At 40.7% G+C, this 9,857-nt stretch overlaps 1 non-coding gene across 1 annotated transcript; it reads right to left on the bottom strand.

The window, feature by feature from the left end:
• Positions 1 to 8,636: 8,636 nt before the first annotated feature.
• Positions 8,637 to 8,709, bottom strand: TRNAV-AAC (transfer RNA valine (anticodon AAC)). The gene has a single exon. It is a non-coding gene; the product is annotated as a tRNA-Val (tRNA).
• Between the last annotated feature and the right edge of the window lie 1,148 nt (positions 8,710 to 9,857).

The raw sequence follows: 9,857 nt of genomic DNA, 5'->3' as shown, positions 1-9,857 counted from the left end.
ATAGGCTTTCCACGTGGGACATACTAGGCGCTGATGGAAATATAAATTGAACTTGTTGAGCTGCTTTTTGCTATGCAACTTTTGGTCTTTAAGGTTTATGTCCATGAATATCTCTAAAAGATAGTGGCAAATTCTATGGGGCCCGGTTTCCATCCCTGAAGCTTCTTTGGTATTACCTGCTTCCTCTGAGAAGAATATCAGTGTAAAGCTGGGGAATCCAGTTGGCATTGTTTGGTTATATAGTTCAGTTTTAGCCTTAATGTTAACTTTTAAACTTCCCATCTTGAAAAAGAAATTGTTTTGAAAATAGAATATTGCCTTAATTTTTTTTTGTCTGTGGGAGACTATGCTTTCAGTTAATATGCTGGGAGTATTCTGTAGAGTAAGATAAAAGCCTAGAATCTGGGGATTGGGGCCAGTGTCCCAGTACTAAACTTTTCCACACTGAATCACCCTCCCAAGGGGATGCTCTGAATTAAACCTCACCATGTGCCACAGGCTGGGATGATGAGACTACTTGTTTGTTTGTTTGTTTGTTTTAACATCTTTATTGGCATATAATTGCTGCACAATGTTGTGTTAGCTTATGCTGCACAACAGAGTGAATCAGCTATGTATACACACACATCCCCATAGGGATGTGTGTGTATAGAACCAGCTTTTAGTTTTATTGATCTCTGCTATCGTTTCTTTCATTTCTTTTTCATTTATTTCTGATCTGATCTTTATGATTCTTTCCTTCTGCTAACTTTTGGGTTTTTTTGTTCTTCTTTCTCTAATTGCTTTAGGTGTAAGGTTAGGTTGTTTATTTGAGATTCTTCTTGTTTCTTGAGGTAGGATTGTTTTGCTGTAAACTTCCCTCTTAGAACTGCTTTTGCTGCATACCATAGTTTTGGGTCATCATGTTTTCGTTGTCATTTGTTTCTAGGTATTTTTTGATTTCCTCTTTGATTCCTTCAGTGATCTCTTGGTTATTTAGTAGTGTATTGTTTAGTCTCCATGTGTTTTTATCTTTTACAGTTTTTTTCCTGTAATTGATATCTAGTCTCATAGTGTTGTGGTCAGAAAAGATACTTGATACAATTTCAATTTTCTTAAATTTACCAAGGCTTGATTTGTGACCCAAGATATGATCTATCCTGGAGAATGTTCCATGAGCACTTGAGAAGAAAGTGTATTCTGTTGTTTTTGGATGGATTGTCCTATAAATATCAATTAAGTCCATCTTGTTTAATGTGTCATTTAAACCTTGTGTTGCCATATTTATTTTCATTTTGGATGATCTGTCCATTGGTGAAAGTGGGGTGTTAAAGTCCCCTACTATGATTGTGTTACTGTCAATTTCCCCTTTATGGCTGTTAGCATTTGCCTTATGTATTGAGGTGCTCCTATGTTGGGTGCATAAATATTTACAATTGTTGTATCTTCTTCTTGGATTGATCCCTTGATCATTATGTAGTGTCCTTCTTTGTCTCTTGTAATAGTCTTTATTTTAAAGGCTATTTTGTCTGATATGAGAATTGCTACTCCAGCTTTCTTTTGACTTCCGTTTGCATGGAGTATCTTTTTCCATCCCCTCACTTTCAGTCTGTATGTGTCCCTAGGTCTGAAGTGGGTCTCTTGAAGACGGCATATATACGGGTCTTGTTTTTGAATCCATTCAGCAAGCCTGTGTCTTTTGGTTGGAGCATTTAATCCATTCACATTTAAGGTAGTTATCAATATGTATGTCCCTATTACCATTTTCTTAATTGTTTTGGGTTTGTTATTGTAGGTCTTTTCTTTCTCTTGTGTTTCCTGACTAGAGAAGTTCCTTTAGCATTTGTTGTAAAGCTGGTTTGGTGGTGCTGAATTCTCTTAGCTTTTGCTTATCTGTAAAGGTTTTAATTTCTCCGTCGAATCTGAATGAGATCCTTGCTGTGTAGAGTAATCTTGGTTGTAGGTTTTTCCCTTTCATCACCTCAAATATGTCCTGCCACACCCTTCTGGCTTGCAGAGTTTCTGCTGAAAGATCAGCTGTTAACCTTATGGGGATTCCCTTGTATGTTATTTGTTGCTTTTCCCTTGCTGCTTTTAATATTTTTCTTTGTATTTAATTTTTGATAATTTGATTAATATGTGTCTTGGCGTGTTTTTCCTTGGATTATCCTGTATGGGACTCTCTTGCTTCCTGGACTTGATTGACTATTTCCTTTCCCATGTTAGGGAAGTTTTCAACTATAATCTCTTCAAATATTTTCTCAGACCCTTTCTTTTTCTCTTCTTTTTCTGGGACTGCTATGATTCGAATGTTGGTGCATTTAATGTTGTCCCAGAGGTCTCTGAGACTGTCCTGAATTCTTTTCATTCTTTTTGCTTTATTCTGCTCTACAGCAGTTATTTCCCCTATTTTATCTTCCAGGTCACTTATCCGTTCTTCTGCCTCAGTTATTCTGCTACTGATTCCTTCCAGAGAATTTTAAATTTCATTTATTGTGTTGTTCATCATTGTTTGTTTGCTTTTTAGTTCTTCTAGGTCCTTGTTAAACATTTCTTGTATTTTCTCCATTCTATTTCCAAGATTTTGGATCATCTTTACTATCATTACTCTGAATTCTTTTTCAGGTTGACTGCCTATTTCCTCTTCATTTGTTTCGTCTGGTGGGTTTTTATCTTGCTCCTTCATCTGCTGCATACTTCTCTGTCTTCTCATTTTGTTTAACTTACTGTGTTTGGGGTCTCCTTTTTGCAGGTGGCAGGTTCATAGTTCCCATTATTTTTGGTGTCTACCTCCAGTGGGTGAGGTTGGTTCAGTGGGTTGTGTAGGCTTCCTGATGGAGGGGACTGGTGCCTGTGTTCTAGTGGGTGGGGCTGGATCTTGTCCTTCTGGTGGGCAGGGCCACGTCCAGTGGTGTGTTTTGGCATGTCTGTGAACTTAGTATGACTTTAGGCAGCCTCTTTGCTAATGGGTGGGGTTGTGTTACTATCTTGATAGTTGTTTGGCATGGGGCGTCCAGAACTGGAGCTTGCTGGCCATTGGGTGAAGCTGGGTCATAGTGTTGAGATGGAGATCTCCAGCAGAGCTCTTGCCAATTGATATTATGTGGGGCCAGGAGGTCTCTGTTGGTTCAATGTCCTGGACTCGGCTCTCCCACCTCGGAGGCTCAGGCCCAACACCCGGCTGGAGCACCAAGACCCTGCCAGCCACATGGCTCGGAAGAAAAGGAAGAAAAACAAAAAAGAAAAAACAAAGAAAATGAACAGACAGAACCCTAGGACAAATGGCAAAAGCAAACCTAAACAGACAAAATCCCACAAAGAAACATAAACATACACACTCACAAAAAGAGAAAAAAGGAAAAAAATTTTTTAAAAATTTAAAAAATTAAGAAAGAAAGCAAACAAACCAATAACCAAATCCACCAATGATAACAAGCACTAAAAACTAAACTAAGATAAACATAAAACCAGAAACAAATCAGACGCAGAAAGCAAACCCCATGTCTACAGTTGCTCCCAAAGTCCACCACCTCAATTTTGGGAACATTCATTGTCTATTCAGGTATTCCACAGGTGCAGGGTTTATCAAGTTGATTGTGGGGATTTAATCTGCTGATCCTGAGGCTGCATGGAGAAATTTCCCTTTCTCTTCTTTGTTCGCACAGCTCCTGGGATTCAGCTTTGGTTTGGGCCCTGCCTCTGCACATAGGCTGCCCTCAGGCATCTGTTCCCTGCCCAGACAGGAGGGGGTTAAAGCAGCAGCTGATTAGGGCTCTCTTGCTCACTCAGGCCAGGGACAGGGAGGTGTACGGTAGTCATAATTGGAATCCGGGGTGAGCCTGCAGTGGCAGAGGCTGGCGTGAGACTGCAACAGCCTGAGGCACGCTGTGTTTACTCCTGGTGAAGTTGTCCCTGGTCACGGGACCCTGGCAGTGGCGTGCTGCACAGGCTCCGAGGGTGTGTGGTAGTGTGACCTGTGCTTGCACACAGGATTATTGGTGGCAGCGGCAGCAGCGTTAGCGGTTCATGCCCATCTCTGGGGTCTGAGCTGATAGCTGCGGCTCGCATCTGTTTCTGGAACTCGCTTAGGCGGTGTCCTGCCTTCTGTGGGCACACGGAGCAGGAATCCCCTCTCCTCATGCACCCCGAAACAATGGTCTCTTGCCTCTTCTGCAGATACAGACATTTTCCCTGACTCGCTCCTGGCTAGCTGTGGTGCACTAGCCCCCTTCAGGCTGTCTTCATGCAGCCAACCCCAGTCCTCTCCCTGGGGTCTGACCTCTGAAGCCCGAGCCTCAGTTCGCAGACCCCGCCCACCCCAGCGGGTGAGCAGACAAGCCTCTCGGGCTGGTGAGTGCTGGTCGGCAGCAATCCTCTGTGCGGGAATCTCTCCGCTTTGCCCTCTGCACCCCTGTTGCTGCACTCTCCTCTGTGGCTCCGAAGCTTCCTCCCGCCACCCCCCATCCGCACCAGTGAAGGGGTTCCCTAGTGTGTGGAAACTTTTCCTTCTTCACAGCTCCCTCCCCGAGGTGCAGGTCCCATCCCTATTCTTTTATCTCTGTTTTTTCTGTTTTCTTTTGCCTTACCCAGGTATGTGGGGCCTTTCTTGCCTTTTGGGAGGTCTGAGGTCTTCTGCCAGAGTTCAGTAGGTGTTCTGTAGGAGTTGTTCCACATGTAGATGTATTTGTGGGGAGGAAGGTCACCTCTACGTCTTGCTCCTCCTTCGTCTTGAAGGTCTGAGACTACTTGTTATAATGGTCACTTCTTTAGAGAATTTAATGGTAAGCAGTCAATATTTAGTTAATTTAGATTATCTACATTTCTGGAGTAGCAATTTCTGAATTTATTTGCACAAGTGTATATTATTTTAGTGTCCAACTTGAGACGTATGAAGACTCAGAAGTAATTTTCAACCCAGAATGTGACTTCTTTGTTGCCACCATTGATTCTTACCCAGAAGATTTCTGATAGGATGAGAGTTATTCATGGCTTTTGAAACACCTTTGCTTTTCCGAGTGAGTATCACAACTTTATGGTTTTATATCATAAACTAGATGTTTTTCTTCTGTTCCCCATTATCTTTATCTTTTTGTTCCAACATTCCTAGCATAATTCTTAACTTGAGTTGAAGGGAGATTTGTTTTAACATGTTTAAGAATGAAAAAGTAAAGAATATGATTACACATTCTTTATTGTTCAAAGGAGGCACTCTCTAAAGCAGGGTGGTTGTAGGGGGAGTGGCAAACTGGCCACAGGCTAAATTCTACCTATTTTTTATTATTTATTTATTTATTTTAAAATTTATTTATTTTATTTACTTATTTTTGGCTGTGTTGGGTCTTCATTGCAGCACGTGGGCTTCTCATTGTGGTAGCTTCTCGTTGCAGAGCGCGGGCTCTGGTTGCGCAGGCATCAGTAGTTGTGGCAGGTGGGTCAGTAGTTGTGGCTTGCGGGCTCTAGAGCGCTGGCTCAGTAGTTGTGGTGCACGGGCTTAGCTGCTCCGCGGCATGTGGGATATTCCCGGACCAGGGCTCGAACCCATGTCCCCTGCATTGGCAGGCAGATTCTTAACCACTGCGCCACGAGGAAAGTCCTGCCTATTTTTTAAATTAAAGTTTTATTGACCCACAGCCACACATGTTCCTTTACATATTGTCTGTGGTTGTTTTCATGCTACTACAACAGAGTTGAGTGGTTGCCACAGAGATCCACAAAGCCTACAATATTTACTATCTGGCACTTTACAGAAAAAGTTTGTTGACTGCTGATCTAAAAGGTACAATGCAAAAAAAAATATTTGCAAGTCTCCAATGGAACCTAAGTTTAAAAAAATATTTTTTCTATATAGTGAAGATATTCTCTTAAAAAGATTTTAAAAGAATTCTTGACATGAGGTTACAAATTGAAAGGTTACAGAAAAATCTCTCTTCAACCTCTGTCCTCAGCCACCTTGTTCCCTTCCCTGGAGACCATATTATCAAATGGTTCTGGGTTCTTGCAGAGACATACCATGCAAAGATTATGTTTTACTATAATGTTGAAACAGCATTCTTATTTCAGTTGTGGTTATATTTCTCTATTTGGTAAGAAAAAAAAGATGAGGCTTCCCTGGTGGCACAGTGGTTGAGAGTCCACCTGCCAGTGCAGGGGACACGGGTTTGAGCCCGGGTCTGGGAGGATCCCACATGCTGTGGAGCAACTAGGCCCATGCACCACAGCTGCTGAACCTGCGCTCTGGAGCCTGTGAGCCACAGCTACTGAAGCCCGCATGCCGCAACTACTGAGGCCTGTGTGCCTGGAGCCCATGCTCCACAACGGGAGAGGCCACAGCGGTGAGAGGCCCGTGCACCATGGCAAGGAGTGGCCTCCGCTCGCCACAACTAGAGAAAGCCCACGCACAGCAACGAAGACCCAACACAGCCAAAAATAAATAAATTTTTTTAAAAAAGAGTAATTATGAGAAAAGATGTACAAGGGAAAGGTCAATTCTTAGTTCAGCTTGTCACAGATATTGTGTACATGCTGTGGGCCCATCCTGAACTGATGCAGCAGAGAATATGGAAAAACCTATAAGATGTGGTCTAGCTGAGGAGTGGCCTACTACAGTGCTTGAACCAAATCCTGATGCATGAGTAGGAGTTGAGTAAATGCATCTTTGTATTATAAATACTGCCAAGACTGAAAACTTCCCTAATCTGGGAAAGGAAACAGATATCCAGGTTCAGGAAGCACAGAGGGTTCCAAACAAGATGAACCCAAGAGGTCCACACCAAGACACTTGGTAACTAAAATGGCAAAAATTAAAGATGGAGAATCTTAAAAGCAGCAAGTAAAAAGCAACTAGTTATGTACAAGGGAACTCCCATAAGACTGTCAGCTGACTTTTCAGCAGAAACTCTGCAGGCCAGAAGGGAGTGGCATGATATATTCAAAGTGATGAAAGAAAAAAATCTACAATCAGGAATACCTGTCAAGGCTATCATTCAGATTTGAAGGAGAGATAGAGTTTCACAGACAAGCAAAAGCTAAAAGACTTCAGCACCACTAAAGCAGCTTCACAAGAAATGTTAAAGGGACTTCTCTAAGCAGAAAAGACCACACTAGAAATATGAAACTTATGAAAGGAAAAATCTCATTGGTATAGGCAAACATTCAGTAAAGGTAGTTAATCAAGCACTTATAAATCTAGTAGGAAGGTTAAAAGACAAAAGTAGTAAAATCATCTATATCCACAATAAGTAGTTAAGGGATACACAAAACAAAAAGATATAAAATATGATGTCAAAAACATTAGAGGTGCATGGGGGGAGTAAAAATGTAGAGTTGTTAGAATGTGTTTGAACTTAAGAAATTGTCAACTGAAAATAACGGTGTGTGTGTGTGTGTGTGTTGTTATATATGAATGTTATGGTAACCAGAAATCAAAAACCTATAATACACACACAAAAACAGAAAGGAATCCAAACATGAAACTAAAGGTAGTCATCAAATTACAAAGAAAGAGCACAAAAGAAGGAAGGAACAAAGAAGAACTACAGAAACAACCAGAAAATAATGAACAAAATGGCAATAAGTACATACCTATCAATAATTACTTTAAATGTAAATGGACTAAGTGCTCCAATCAAAAGACATAGACTGGCTGAAAGGATACAAAAACAAGATCCATATATCCTGCCTACAGGGGACCCACTTCAGATCTAAAGACACACACAGACTGAAAGTGAGGGGTTGCAAAAAAGTATTCCATGGAAATGAAAAGAAAGCTGGAGTAGCAATACTTCTATCAGACAAAATAGACTTTAAAAGAAAGACATTTTATAATGATAAATGGATAAATCCAGCAAGAAGATATAATAATTGTAAATATATATGAACCCAACATAGGAGCACATAAATATATAAAGCAAATATTAGCCAGTGCTGCCCAAAAAATGTGAGCCATGTTTGAAAATTTCTAGTAGCCATATTAAAAAGTGAAAAGGAACAGGTGAAATTAATTTTAGTAATATATTTTAGTAGAATATATAAGTAAAATATAATTTCAACATGTAGTCAATATAAAATTGTTAATGAGATATTTTATTTTTTTGTTATATGAAGTCTTTGAAGTTTGGTGTGGATTTTACATTTACAAGCACATCTTAATTCAGACTAGGCACATTTCAAGTGCTCAATAGCCACGTGTAGGAGTTGCTTTGGTACTGGACAGCACAGCTCTAGATGCTGTATAAAGGGGACGTGCACATTCACCACTTGCTCATGGTGGAATCCCTGGGTATAATTCAGAGAGCACAAGTATACATATTAAAATCATAAAGCATCTCCTATTTAGTTATGCATATTTTTGTGTTTGGGGTGAAACCAGTATAGTATAGCCACGTGTGAGGCTTGCTATTCGGTTTGGCAGTTGGTCATCTGGCTGGTTTATTCTGGTGGCTCCCCAGGTACCCGAGTCCTACCCCTGCCTCCGTTTTTTGAGAAAGTGCTTGCTTCTCTCTTCCTTAGAAGTCTCCAGATACTGAATAGTATTCTTACAGAGAGGAAAAATGCAGGTTAGTTCTTGTTGTTCTTTTTTAAATATTTATTTATTTTGGCTGCGCTGGATCTTAGTTGCGGCATGTGAGACTCTTTTAGTTGCGGCAGGTGGAATCTAGTTCCCCGACCAGGGATCGAACCTGGGCCCCCTGCATTGTTAGGACAGAGTCTTACCCACTGGACCACCAGGGAAGTCCCAGGTTAGTTGGTTTTGCTTTTCTAGCGTTTTCCACTCTCTACCCAGAACCATAGTAGGGGAAATTTACTTGGCAGGTTCTTCTTAATAACACTTGCAAGTAATGAGTATTTTCTGCATTCAAAGGAAAATAAACATTTACAGCAAAATCTACTGATTGCCAGTGTTGTACTTCTACATTTTGCCCTTGATTTGGGTATAGTTTAGAAAATAGCCAGACCCCCTGTCAAAGCTTCGGGTGGAAGCTACTGTTGATCAGCAGATTTGGCCCTTCTAAACATTAGGACTGAAGAAAATGGAATTCTTAAGAAAGAAAGTTTGAGACACATGGATAATTCAATTCATCAAACATTTTTTTGAGTCAACTTTGCCAGTAGGGTGCTAGACAGTAGACTTCAAGCCCTATGTTCAGAAAATTCAGTCTGATGTTAGGGCAGATAGGAAGACATTTACACGTGAGTAACATCTGAGTCTTTCAAGAGTTCTTTAATGGAGGGATAGAATCATGTCATGGCATATTACTTGGGAGGTGATGACATGTACGTGAGGCTTTCTGCTTTACTGAGAGAAGCTGTACACACATGTGAACATGCACAAGGATGATTTCCTCCAACCTAGGGTAGAGTTGGGTAGATTTATGGGATTGTGACATGTTTTGTGAAGGGGTTTTATAGTAACAATAATGGGGCTTTCAGCTGTTGAATGATGAACATTTGGAAATGCAGTCATACTCTGCAGTTGGAAATTTATTAAATTTGTAAATTGCACTAGAATCCCTTTCCATGGCTCTCATGATTCCTGTCTGTTTCTAGCTTGATAATAAATAATTGCATCTTAGTACAATTCTTTCCTAATCTAAAACAGAATGAAAACAAGCTAGGAAGCCTGTTGAGGGAAGGGAGCCCCTAATGCTAATGACCCAATCAAAGTTTTAAAATGGCAGTTAATAAAGGAAAACTATGATTGTGGACTAGAAAATCTTTCAAGTGGCTGCATAAATGATGTCTTTCTTAATTTAGAAGTGAGAGTTATGTTTATTGGGCATTTGTTTCAAATTTAGCATATACTCTGGGTCTGTTGATCTCGACAGCATGTTTCAGTGTAGACTGGCCACATTTCCAGTGCTCAGCAGTGGTTCTCTGTG

Source organism: Balaenoptera acutorostrata, chromosome X (assembly GCF_949987535.1).
Source record: "Balaenoptera acutorostrata chromosome X, mBalAcu1.1, whole genome shotgun sequence".
Taxonomy (NCBI): Eukaryota; Metazoa; Chordata; class Mammalia; order Artiodactyla; family Balaenopteridae; genus Balaenoptera; species Balaenoptera acutorostrata.
This window is presented reverse-complemented; position numbering and strand designations above follow the sequence as displayed.